The sequence below is a fragment of the Meriones unguiculatus genome, chromosome 1 (genome assembly GCF_030254825.1).
Source record: "Meriones unguiculatus strain TT.TT164.6M chromosome 1, Bangor_MerUng_6.1, whole genome shotgun sequence".
NCBI lineage: Eukaryota > Metazoa > Chordata > Mammalia > Rodentia > Muridae > Meriones > Meriones unguiculatus.
Window position 1 is genome coordinate 177406743 of NC_083349.1, and position 14130 is coordinate 177420872.

Genomic DNA, 14130 nt, shown 5'->3' on the forward strand with positions numbered 1-14130 from the left:
CTTCAAGGAAGTGAGTTATTTAGGAATGGTTTTAGATTTGTAGAAAAGTTACAACAATGATATAGAATCCCCATACTTTCCAGGACAGTTCTGCTATTTGGCTGATTTTGACTAATACTTTAATAAGGCCAAGCCAAGCTTTTAGAACAAATCAAAACTATCTAATGTGGGATCTCCTCTTAACTCCCATCCAGTGTCACAGTGGCTTTCAGCTTCTGGAATTCCCTGACCAGTGTGGGAGGAAATTGAGCAGATCTGTCTGTCAGTCACAAGTTTCACCATGGACAGCCCTGCTAGCCTGTTGGTTTGGGCCATTCTGTGTTGAGAATCTACCCTGGAGGGAGTGTCTCCTTTGTGCCTCCGAGACTGGGACACATAAGAATTGTGTGCTTCCCGCCACACTAGGCTGTAGGCCATGCCTCTTGTTGGGCCTTTCTAGAGCCTCTCAGGGTCTCTATCCTGCTCCTTTGGCATGCCAGTGTAGATTTCTGAAGCTCTCTGGGAACTTGTATTTTAAGCCTTTCCATCCTAAGCTCTATCTCCTGTACCATCACGCCAGACCTCACTTACTGCTTGCTAGAGATAAGGCCTATTGATATCATGATGTCCAGATTTGGTATTCTAGGTCCCAAATTCAACATTTTTCATAATCTCTGTTCCCCCAAACCAGGTCTAAAGCCATGCCCAGACCCTTCCAATCTTCCCTACTCTGCAAGCACTCAGCAAGCTGTTCTTGCTATATCAAGTATTTATATAATAGTCAACATTTATGAAGCCATGTTTGTATAGACATTTACTGTTGGCCGCTTCCTGCCTCCATCATTGAGGGACATATAGGTGAAGAATAAACTCACCTTTAAAGAGTTTGTGGTCAGTAGAAGAAACAGTAAGAAAAGTGAGGGTTTCTTGGTATGGAGAGAAGACGCTTTAAGGACAAGAGGCTGAGGGAAGGAAAACATTCTTTCACCTTCTAGGAAAGGGCACAGAAGAAGCCAAGCAGATTCAAGGGCAATTACGATGCCAAGTTGGGCTTGCTATATCTAAAGTAACTGCAGGGCACCCAAAGGAAGAAAACAGAGATAGTTTGGGGATATATGGAATGAACTTCAGGCCTTGACAAAATACAGAAGCAAATATAATCCTGGGGCCTCCCAGAGATCATGGGGAAAACTGTAGTGGTAGAAGAGTAAACACTGATTCCAAAAGATGTCTCTCCTACTGGGAGTGGGAGGCATGTGAAAGAGGTATATTTCCCTCTTCTTCTCCCCTCCTCTCAGCTGTCTTCCTTTAGTATGATCTGCTGGTGTGAGAGCCACTAAGTTGTTCTTTGCTAGTGCCGTAAGAAGAGCAAGGGAGCCACACGTGTTTGCCTTTACAATCAAGGCACGGGATGCTTAGTCTTCTGCAGGTTGGGCTGGCTGATGGTGAATTCACAAACAAAGCCAAGCAATCTAGACACGTTCTCAGTCCCTGAGTGGATTTCACCCTCCCTCCCTGTGAGGCAGGGATATGATGTCAACCGTCCTATAGAAGCTGGGGCAGAGGGCTCTCTACTCCTCTGAAGGGGGTTCCCGAGAAGATCACCAGGCCAGGATGAGCGGGTGGCAGCTGGTAAATGCCCACGTTTCCCAAGAACTGAGGATTCAGTGAGTACTTTCAAGTAGCCTAATCAGTAAAGGATCCACTCCAGAGTCTGTTTGGGAACTAGAAAAACAAATATGCGTGATCTATATCCAGCAAGGAAAAAAAAGCATCAAGACAAAAATGTGTAATTGTAATGAGAATACCCAGAATTATAAGAGGCGCAGAAAAGCTTCCAAATTATTCATTGTGTTGAATTAACAAAGTGATGACTAACATGACTGATTAATGATGAACACTGCTTTAAAATTCCAGTCTGTGGAGGCAGCAGTATGCTAACTAAATGGACTGTGGATACCTCTGAGCTCTGTGCTTTAGAGCTGATTGACAGTATACTGCTGTCCCGAGAAATCTGAGGAAACTGTGTGGGTTGCCTTTGTATCTCCTATCTGCAAACATTTATTGGGAAATTTTTGAGTCTCCAGAAACAGGTCAGATATCCTCATGGGGCTGAATATCCACTTAAACTAGAGGAAGCTCCCAGAGAGTTCTGTTTGTTCCACCATCTCCTCATGTAGCTCAGGCTGGCCTCAAATAGTCCTCCTGGCTCTCCTTCCAGTGGGCTGGGATTTCAGGCCTGCTCCACCAAGTCTGGCTCCCAGGGTGGTATTTTCAAGTAACACAGTTGCAGTATTGTCTGCAGTTGAGGTACCTAAAGGCTGCAGGTGAAGACTATCCTTGTCCTGTTAACAGAGAAGCTTGAGCCTTGATAAGTCACCCTGGATCTATGCAATGAGATATCCCAGGGCAGGTTCACTTCGGGAGAACACCGCTGCGGATGGGGCTCGCCAGGAGCACAGATGGCGGGGAGAGACCCGAAACCCAGGAAGGAGGCTCTAACAGAACTTTAACAGTCTCATGCCATAGTAATAAGGGAAGAAGCTAGGTACAGTGAGCCACCTCGTTACACTCAGCACATGGGAGGTGAAGACAGGAACGTCAGAAGCTCACCATCACCCGTGGCTTTGTACAGAGGCCTGACCTACTTGAGATACTGTCTCAAAATAAATAAATAAATAAGTAAATAAATAAATATCAGCAATGATCCACAGGGAAAAGCCCATTGTCTCATTCGACCTTCTTTTGTTTTTATTTTTGAATTGAGAAATTATGCTGACACATATCTATAGGATCGATGTGGTATTATAATCTTAATACAATATTCACTGATCAAACTGAGCTATTAATATTTGATCTTCTTAGAATCCCTATAAAGAACTAATACCAACAGGCCTACTTTTCAAAAGAAAAAGCACAGGGAGTGACTTGTTATCCAGGCCATCAATGTCTGTTTTGTACCAACTAAATTCGAACACTTAATATGTGATAAACATAAGATAGGATCGTCGTTTAAATGATATATAAAGCTATCCTATAGGCCAGCCCTCTGATTCAACTCACTCCTCTCCTCTTGGGATGGTCTTCTCTAACGCCAGATTTAGACATGTGACTTTGTTTGGCCAATCAAGAACAAGCAGAAGTTGCTGCTCACACCTGCAGGCAAAAATTGGGAGAAGCAAGTGTGTGGTTTTCGTCAGTGATTTCTTTCCCTTCCCCTGGAGAATGAAATGGCCTGTTCTGCCCTGTATCCTACTTGTGTGGAGAAGACCTCTGGCGCCCCACAGCAACGCAACAAAACAGAGACAAAAAAATAAACCTTTACTTCTTACAGACCACCAACTCCTGAAAGCGGTATAACCCAGTGAGACCCCACTCCCATCAGTATGGTTGTGTGTTGTCACAGGGGATAAAAGAAGAATTTTAGGGAGACTTTGAGAGTTTGTCTCAGGAGCCAACATTTTTAATGACCCGTACGAGGTCATTATGAACTCCACTTAGTTAAATTTTAATTTCTCCAGACCTGTTTGGATGACTTTTCCATGATTGTTCCCTAAAGATTCTAATTCTGGATGGGGAGATGTTTCAGTTGGTAAAGTGCTTGCCTTGAAAGCATGAGGACCTAAGTTTGATCCCCACCCCACCCCAATCCATATTAAAAAAAAAAAAGAAAAAGGCATGGTGGCATGTACTAGACTTTCTGTGCTGGGGAGGCAGGGTCAGTTGGATCCCTGGGACTGGCTAGCCAGCCAGCGTGGTCTTCTTGGCTAGTTTGAGGTAAGTGAGAGGTTCTGTCTTAAAAAAAAAAAGCAAAAAATATCTGAGGGATAATACTGGAGGTTTTGTTTTGTTCTGGTTTCCACACACAAAGGGCATACCTGAACACTCAAGAACACACACATACGAAAATGTACACACAAGCCCAAACGCACAAAAGATCCCGATTCTGGGAGAGCTTCTGAGAACAGAACAGAGTTCCATAACTGGATTTCTGCACAGATCCGTGGAAATACCAAACAATTTCTCAAACATTTACATTTGGATCAAGTCCAAGGCATGCTTTGCCCCTAGCTCCTTGTTCCCTGATTTGAAATCTGTACAGACCTTCAGGGAAATGGAGCCATGTGTTTTTCATTTAGGCATACTTACCTCATCAAAATATGGTTTGAATGAGTCACTTGATGTTTCAAACTCTTGAAATCATAGTTTCCTTCCCAAGTAAAAAAAAGGCCTGCACCTCAAAGGAAGAAATTGTGTGCTTTTTTTTGGGGGGGGGCGCGTGGGGAGGATGCGGTGAAGTACCTAGGACAAATGTCTTCTCACTCTTGACTTCAATTAAAAGTCCTCCAAACGTGGCTTCCATTTTCCTCATCAGATTCTGGCTTGCCAAGTGAAACCACAACACCCAGCCATCCAAACAAGACATATTTCTTTCAAGAAAAGCAGAGATTCACAGCCAAAGAGTCCAACATTTCCTCAGGCACCTACTCCTGTCACTGACACTTAATCCTTTTCTTTGCCACCAAACAGACTTTAGCACATGATGACTTATTTGTAGCTGATAAGACAAAGGAATTTTAGGATCTGGTTTTCGAAACATCTTGAACACTCGTGAGCAGCCCCTCTCGATTTCTCTTTGTTTTAGTCTCTCTCCCTCGGAACAGAAACACTGGTAACTCCCCAAACACGACCTGCTTCTGCTCCTTTGTAAGTGTTCTTCTCCAGCTCTGCAAAGTTTCATCCGGAGCCCATCTGAAAGTTTCTTCCTGCCAGTTGCTCTCCAGCGACATGCTTTGCCTCTACATTTCCCCTGGGCCATGTGTACATGGAGTGAGCATTTACCTCCTGACATTACAAAGTTTTTTGAGCAGGGTAATCTCCAAGATGCTGGGCAGAGAAGAGGATTTGTTCATTCTTATTTCTATCTTATCACCAGGTAAGAGGTTTCCAATCCCTATTGACTGGCTGAATGAATAGGTAAGCTTTCACACTTCTAAATGACGTTGCAGAATCATTACTATATCTCCACTATTCTAACCCTAATTTTTTTTTTTTTGCTACATCTTTAATGTAGCTACATATCTTTTGTACATAGGAAAAATACAAATGTTCTGGGCTGGGAACGCTGGACTTAAAGTTTTATGCATAACAAAAACAACAGAATTAGTTTTCCCTTCTCAGATTAGTTTTTAAAATATAGGAAGGGTACTGTTGTGAGGCTGGGGAAGAGGCTTAAGTGCCTGCTGTGCAAGCATGAGGAGCTGAGGTGGAACTCCAAAATCCGTGGTTAAAACAAATGAACAGGTATGGTGGTCCATGTGGATCAAAGACAGATAGAGCTTTGAACATTGACCAGCTGGCCTTGCTGAATCAAGAAACTTCGGGTTCAATATGAGACTCTGTCTCAAAAATAAAGGGGGGAGGAGGGCATCTGGGAGAACATCTCAGTGCTAAAGTGCTTGCTTAGCCTTTATAAGGCCCTAAGTTCCATTCCCAGCACTGTAAATGGGCTGAGGTAGAGAGCAATTAAGGATGTATATCTGTCATTGACCTCTACCAGAGTATACATGTGCATTCACAGAAACACACACACATATACATACAGACACACACACACACACACACACACAAACAGACACATACATACACACAGAGACACACATAGAAACACACATAGACAAAGAGACATACACAGATACACAGGCACACACACACAGAGACACATACAGACACAGACACACAGAGAGACACAGAGACACACACAGTTACACACAGAGACACACACAGATGCACACACACACACATATGTATACACACACACAGAGAAAGACAGATAGACACACACACATACACAGACAGACAAAACACACAAGCTGTTACAGAAGCTGTTACAGAAGGAGGAAAGGCCAGCTACCCAGAGGGAGTTCAGGTGCTGTGGAAGCAGGATGAGAAGAGGGTGGCCAGTTATCCACAGCTTCCTAGTTTGCATTCATGGCTGTTTGCACAACTTTCCCAGTGTTGGTTTTCTTCCTACTTTGTTAGTTCTTGTTGCTAACCCAATTCATAGCTTTGCAAGTGCTGAATTTTACATAATTGAATTACAGGTGTGCTTTGCAAGGGGTGAGCAGACAGTTTCTGCACGATGACTTTTCTTACATAAATATGATAAATACGTACATGCCACAAAGACCAGTAAATATCTGTTATATTTCATGTACACGTGAATGCAGCTATGTAATATAATATGCACATTGGAATCACTTGTGTATGTGTGTGCTGATATTCATTTAACTTCAGTTGAGAATACATTTTCAGGTCAATTAAAATCCAACCTCCTAATTACTACATTGCCCTCCAGGAAAATTTAGGCTCACATTGGGTAGAAGACAAAAAAAGAATTTAACCACGTAACCATCCATTATTCCAAAAACAATAAATACTATAAAAGCTAAGTGGGTTCTAGCCAATGTGTTATGAGTAGCACAAGAAGGAAATGATGATTTTAAGAACAGCAGTGAAGAATTAAGCAAATAATTCAAAGTACATGTGTCTCTTTCTGAAATGAAACAAGACAAAATTATTCCTTTCCCCACCCAACTTTGCCTCAAAGCTTAGAGAGGCTCTTGTAGAATGTTTGTGTTTGTTTTCTTAAGGTGGTAGGTCAAGGAGCCGTGACAAGACCACTGGGTGGGGTCATAAGCCTCACTGTAGGTATGTCAGCGTCAGAAAGTCTTGAATCACATGAAAACTGTGACCACTGAGAAAGAGGAAACCATGATTCTTATCTCCTAAAGAGTCTTACAATCATCAATGCCCAGAATGAGCTGGTGAACTAGGAATGGGTGACCTTAATAGATAGAACTGTGTGTGGGCTCATCATACCATGAAATTAAATTCTAAATCTGAATTGATGAGCAAAAAAAAAAAAAAAAAAAAAAAAAAAAAAAAAAAAAAAAAGCTGCCTTGATATTTTGAACAATGGGCTTAATAGTTTTGTAACTCTTTCTCTTTCGTAAGAATGGATCTGAATCAGAGACTGTGAAAAGGAGAGATTTGTTGAAAGTCTATACTTAGCTCAGTCAGAAATGACTAAACGTGAGATATCCTGCCATCGTGGGGCTAATTATCTACTAAAGTCCCTAACTCTTTCACGTTCAGTTTCTCCACCTGCCCCGACCTCCTAACCCCGTTCCCTTACAGCTCTTCCTCAGCTCAGGTTTCTCCTTTCTGGTCTATGTAAAGGTGTGAGTCTCATCTTCCATAGGAGATATAATTTTTTTTCAAAGGTTCTACATTTGCTTGCTTCACCTTTCCATGGCCCATGCATTCACACTCGTCCTCCAAGCTACCTAACTTCCCAGGTTGTTGTTAGGTTTTAAACCTGGGACTAATGTGCTTAAAACACTCTCAGACTTCTCTAGCCTGCCTCTCCCAAACTCTTCCAAACTCCTCCCACAAACCAGCCTCAAAGGCCTAATACTCAGTGCAGTCAGATTTGGTCAAAGCAATGACATCACTTCTCCGGAAACAGTTTTATGTACTGATTATTTGTGCATTGGTGTGACCAAAATGCATGATAAAAACAACTTCCAGGGGGACTCACACGATTTCAGAGCATCCTAGTCCATGACGAAGGGCAAGGACAGCAGGGCTCATAGTGGGGAAACATGTGAGAGGCTCCTCAACACGTTATGGTGGATCGATTATAGTGAGGATACAGAACGAAAACTGGAGCAGAAAGACATGGCAAAAGAGCAGTCTGGCCAAGAAAAAAAGTGCCAGCAAGTTTAAAGCTATAGGCAAAGAAGTCATAATTGTTAAATAATAATAACAATAATAACATCATTTTCTAAAATGCCAAGCAATTGCCACCTGGACAATGAGAAAGATGAGTTGAGGATATTTCAGGTAACAGTATCACCTCATCTCTGCAGGCTCTAGGGGCTAAAACTGAAGCACACTAGAGAGAGAGCATAGGGGTTGCCCTGCTTGTTGTACATGGCCACCTAGGGGGCTACCTACCCGGGTTCAGCCTCACAGGCATTCAGAAGCAGCTGCACCCAAGGTCCAAGGAACTCACAGGCGGAGTGATGGTACCTACATAACACTGAGCACAATGCAATAGTTTGGGGATCATGGGAGCTCGTTCCCAGGTTTGTGAGGAAGGTCTGAGGAGCTAAGGAGTGTGTGACAGGGTTGGACTTGCTTTGGACAGACACTGACACTGACAGGGGGATGTGTGAGCTTTTGAGAAGGAGACCCTAAGCTACACCGGCTCTCTCGGGATGTTGGAGATGCCAGCAAAGTAGAACATCTGCTGAGCCAATAGGCAGGCCAGGAATGGAGCTGGCATGAGTGAGAGACCTTGTTTGCTACACATGGCAAGACCGTAGTGGCAGGGCTTTCAAAACCCATTCAAATTCAGCTGATGCTGCCGTGTAGCCCCAGAGGCTGGACACAGAACTCTAGGGCTTCATGTTTGCCTTGCTGGTTTCTGTCTTGATTTTTTTTTCTAATCTTTATTTGCTATCTTCTTGTTCTTTCATTTTGGAATGGGAATATTTACTCTTTGCCATTGTATAACGGAAGTATATAACCTTGGTTTTTATCCTGAAGTGACTCACAGTTAAGAGTTTGTTTTGAGTCTCAGAACAGACCTTCAACTTTGTACTCTTGAACAGTGTTGGAATTGTTAAAGAAGGTGTTAAGACCATGGGGATTTTTGAAGTTGGTTAAATGCAGGTTTCTTACTGTTTTCTGTTTGTTGTTTTGTTTGTTTGTTTGTATGAGATCATCATGAGGCTTTGAGAGAAGGCGCAGAATGTTTTGTCTTGATTCTGAAATGGTTCCCTTGGGCTTTTTACAATGGTTATAGAGGTTGTTGAGGCTTTGAACTCCATCCCATTTCTGCAGGTTAGCACCAGCTTTGCCCCCTTTTAGATTTTAAATTACCATAGGAAAAGCTGGAGGTGTCTGGGTTTCCTTGAGGCTTATTAAGGCAAAGCCATGACATCCTCAAGGCAAAGCTACTTCCTTCTGTCCAAAAGAACGAAGCTAACTTCTATCTCTGGTGCTGCCTGGTGACCCAAATCATTACATATGTCTGTCTCCTTAACAATTAATCCTGCTGGGCCTATCAGTTACCTGGAGAGGAATCCAAGCCTTGAGGAAACCCAGAGTCACCTTAAGACTTGCTGAGGTGAGGGAGGGTTAGATATCTAATGAGACAATGTGCTTTTCCATGCAAAAGATCCTCCTGCTTACAGAGTCTCTTTCTGTGAGACTGTGGAGTCTCTGCCACAGGCCTGCCTGCTCTCCTGAATCCTGTCTGGCCTTGTGAGTCACACTAAGAAAGATGTATCTTTTCCCTTTCCTCATTTTCTCTCTGCTTTTCTTTCAGATACTAGCCAAAGCCTGAAAATACTTTCCTGGCTGCCATAAACGTTTTCTCATTTGAAGTTCTTCTCCCCAGACACCTTCTACTGTACTGCTGCCTGCTAACCTCCACTGCAAAGGGCTTGGCTTTCCCTTTCCTCCTCCAGCTCCCTAGTTTGGGCAGCTGTGGAGATTTAAATTTCTTAGTGTGCTAAAACTGAAAGCTCACTTGAGAGAGAGAGCATGACAGTTGTGCTGCTGTTGGACAAGGCCACCTGGGGAACTATCTACTCAGGTTCAGCCACCCAGGCATTCAGAAACTTGTGAATTCATGGTCCTAGGAGCTCACAGTAGACCCTGATGGTATTTATTAGGTGTTCTACATTAAGGTAAGATGAACTCAAGTGTTTGGGGATCATGGGAGCCTAGCTACCTTGCTTTTATTCTAATTGTACTGTCCTTGACCTTCTTTCCAGGTCAGTTTCTAGGTTCATAGCAATGCTATGAATATAAAAAAGGGAACTCCAACTTCCCTGGGAACCTATGGCAACTACAAAGGGATACTAAAGACACTCCTCTGAGGATACACAGAGGGACCATATCCAGGGCCCTAGCCCTTTCAGCAAGAGAAGATCAAAAAGAGATCCAAATAGCACAGTTCGATGTTCCTGGTGACAGGGCGTGGTTTGGTATATGGAATCCCTTCTTTTGAATTGGGGAGGGAAATTCCTTGTTGCTTTCTGTCTCCTTGTCTTTCTCTTGTGTGCCCTCATACCTTAGGCCCTTTGACCTGGCCACACACGTGTCATCTCCTGCTATGTGTATGCTAACCTAAAGCAGCTGCCCAGTGTTTTGGTTTTTGGTTTTTGTTCTGTTTCATTTTGTTTACGTAGGGATGACTGTATTCATTTAATCTTTGAGGTGCATGGATCGCATGAAGACTTAATGTCCTAATGGTGCCCTGAACCTGATTGAGTTGCCACCTCCCGAGAGAGAAAAATATGTAACTAGCCAAAACAGCAAGGAAGACATGACTAGCCAAAATGGCAACCCTGCTACCACTAACTGGGATGCTGATTGATGACATCGCTAGCTAAGAGAAAAGGAATCATGTGACTAGCCCAAGTGACAATGCCCACTCTGGTGACTTGAATGAGAAATGACCCCCATAGGTTCATGTGTTTGATGGTACTGATTGAGAAGATTATGGGACTTCTAGGAGATGGAACCTTTCTTGAGAAAGCATGTCAACAGGGGTGGGGCTTCAGGTTTTAGAGCCTGGCACCACTTTTTTTTCTGTCCGCATTCTGTATAACGATGCAATGTGATCTCTCTGCTTTCTGGCTATCAGGATGTTCCCATTTTGATATCAGTTGGCCTCACTACAAGCTAGTTGAGGAGAAATTTTGGTTAAAACAGAAAATCTTAAGCTCTACTACCATCCTACACTTGGACTTATTTTGAAGAAATCAAGTCATGTACAGTCCTTCAAGGCTCTCTGCCAGGATGGATGACTATATTTAAATATATATATATATGAAGGAATCTAAACCCTACAAGTCACACTGATGTCTATAGCACTTTCCCTAGGAAAAACACTTGAACCCTCAGAAGTAATTGTTCATGTTCCTTTTCAACCATTAATCCTAACAGATGCAATAAAACCAAACAGCTGGAAATCTCCAGACAGCACTGAACAACTGGGGCCACTGGGCACATCTCAGCGTGTCTTTAATCTTGAGCCTCTTTAATCTTATCTGGGCTTTCAGAAACTTCCTGCTCCTCCGTCCCTGTCCCTCTTTCATAGAAGGTTCTTCCTTCTTTGCTGCTTTCCCAAAAGGGTAAAACTTCTCAGCTCAGGGCTACTGCTCTTTTTTTTTTCTTTCCTACCTTCTCTTTTTCCTTTTTACTGCAAAAGAAAATTCCTAAACATTACTAACTCAAATAACTGTGCTAGCCCAAGAACGTTCAATAACACAGGAACCTTAGACCCTACAGACTTGGCTTTTTTTTTTCATGAGGTCCCATTTATTAATTGTTTTTATTACAGTTTATTTACTTTGTATCCCAGCTGTAGCCCCCTCCTCCATTCCCTCCCAATCTCACCCTCCCTCCCTCGTCTCCTCCCATGCCCCTTTCCCCTTTTGATAGGGGAAGTTCTCCTCCCCTTCAATCTGACCCTAGCCTATCAGGTCTCATCAGGACTGGCTGCAATGTCCTCCTCTGTGGCCTAGCAAGGCTGCTCCTCCCTGGGGGGAGGGTGTCAAAGAACCCGCCACTGAGTTCATGTCAGAAACAGTTTCTGTTCTCTTTACTAGGGAAACCCACTTGGATACTGAGCTGCCATGGGCTACGTCTGAGCAGGGTTTCTAGGTTATATCTATGTATGGTCCTTGGTTGGAGAGTCAGTCTCAGAAAGGACCCCTGTGCCCAGGTATACTTGGTCCTTGTGGGGCTCCTGTCCTCTCCAGGACTTACTAACTCCCCCTTCTTTCATATGATTCCCTGAACTCTGCCCAAGGTTTGGTTATGTTTATAGCAGCTTTATTTGTAATAGCCAGAACCTGGAAACAACCCAGATGTCCCTCAACGGAGGAATGGATACAGAAACTGTGGTGCATTTACACAATGGAATACTACTCATCAATTAAAAACAAGGAAATCATGAAATTTGCAGGCAAATGGTGGGATCTAGAAAAGATCATCCTGAGTGAGGTATCCCAGAAGTAGAAAAATACACACGGTATATACCCACTTATAAGTGGATACTAGACCTATAAGATAGGATAAACATACTAAAATTTATACACCTAAAGAAGCTAAATGAGAAGGAGGTCCTGGGGTAAGATGATCTACCCTCACTTAGAAAGACAAATGGAATGGACATTGGAAGTAGAAGAAAACAAACAAACAAACAAACAAACAAACAAAAAAAACAGGACAGGAGCATACCATAGAGGGCCCCTGAAAGACTCTATCTAGCAGTGTATCAAAGCGGGACTTGACTTTTGAACACCGTTTTCTCCATGATAAACAACTGAGACCCAAAGAATCCATTCCTGACAAAACCACCTCATGGTTCTGAAGCTACTCAAGACAAACTGACAATGAAATTTCAGCTTCACAGATTCCCCAAGAGCTAATATTCTTTTTTTCCTGAGATAATTGGAGATGGATCCTTTTACCTCATTAGTGTAATTGTGTGTAGACCAGAACTTATAGAACATATGTATGTATAAGTGTATATATGTATGTATGTTTGCTTGTTTGTTTATATGTATGTATGTATGCATGCGTACGTGTGTGTATGTATAAAGGAGCTTTATTAGAGTGGCTTACAGGCTGTGGTCTTGCTAGTTGAATAGTGGATGTCTACCAACAGGAAGTCCAGAAATCTAGTAGTTGTTCAGCCCATAAGGCTGGGTCTCACAGCTGGGCTTCAGTATACTCCAGAATCCGAAGAAGTAGACTCTAAAGAATGGATTTGCTAGCAAGAATGAAGGCCAGCAGACAGAGAGCAAGCTTCCTGGGTCCATACAGGCTGCCAGGAGAAGGTGTGATCCAGATTAAGGTGGATCTGCCCACCTCGAATGATCTGGCTTTAGAGTCTGCATTCCCACTTCAAATGATTTAATTTAGAAAAAAAAATTCTCATAGGTGTACTCCAATGCCTGGGTTTTAGTACATTCCAGAAGGTGACAACCAAAAATAGGCATCACAGTATGTAGTTTCATGTAGTTGTTTGTATGTCATTCTGTGTTGGGATAGCAAGGAATGGAATTAGCTGCCCATAGAATTTCTCAGAATAACTGAGAAACACACTTGACTTAGACTTTTTTCTTTCATTTGTTTATTCCAGGCTTTGACATTATTTCATTTTTTTAACGTTTAGACATGTGTACTTTGAAAGTATGTGTGTGACTGTGTGAATAAGATCACTTTGGTAATACATTTTGAAAGCCTTATAAGTATGTACTTAGAAACGGAAACACCCATTTACCTTTTTAAGACCCAGGAAAATGGCATTTGTAGATCTATTAAATGTTTCATAAAAATCTTAAAATGTTATTTGTTTGTATAAAACAAAATCCGCTGGAGTAATAAGATAAAAGTTTTATGAGATTATAAGATTTGACATTGGACAGAGATTTAGTGATGATTCTTTCACAAACAGGTTCTTAAAAATATTACTTTTGAATTTAATTTTTAATCAGTTCATGTGTAATATTCGTGAGTAACAAAAATAATGAGATATAATTGTGCTTGGTGTGAGTTGGTGTGCCATTGGGTAGTGTACACTGTAAATCCTTGTCGGAATAATTGCTATATCTTATTTCTTTTGCAAGAATATCATCAGTATGCAAATGTTAAGTAGGAGGTTTTTATAAATACCTGTAAGATACATGTAAGATGACAGCTATATATATTTGTTAAATATCTCTGTTAAGTTTCCAGTTCAGGTTGAGGGTTCCAGTCTGTACAATACCAATAAACAGTAACATTCAAAATCTAGTAAACTTACTCTACATGTAATAATGGCTATTATTAAATATTACAATAATAGTAGTAAACTATCTTACATTTCCAAGATAAATTTAACTCAGCGCTGTAACACTAAGAGGCAAAAACAATTGCCTGTGCTCTCATCATGCAAAGCTTTGTTTCTACGTTCTTATCTTGTGCAATTTAAAGAGGAAAAATGCCACTTAGTAACCAAGGTGCTGGTTCCCGCTCACTCTGCTTAAAGCCTTACCAATAGTTATATTAGGCTTAATG

General features: G+C 42.0%; 1 long non-coding RNA gene across 2 annotated transcripts in view; it reads left to right on the forward strand.

Annotated features, from left to right (window-relative positions):
• The window catches only part of LOC132649059 (uncharacterized), a 235756-nt gene extending 222339 nt beyond the window's left edge, over positions 1-13417 (forward strand). For both annotated transcript variants that reach the window (XR_009587494.1, XR_009587493.1), the window contains 2 exons: positions 9380-9743; positions 9831-13417. This is a non-coding gene — a long non-coding RNA (uncharacterized LOC132649059). The remainder of the gene's footprint in view (positions 1-9379; positions 9744-9830) is intronic.
• Positions 13418-14130: the final 713 nt, after the last annotated feature.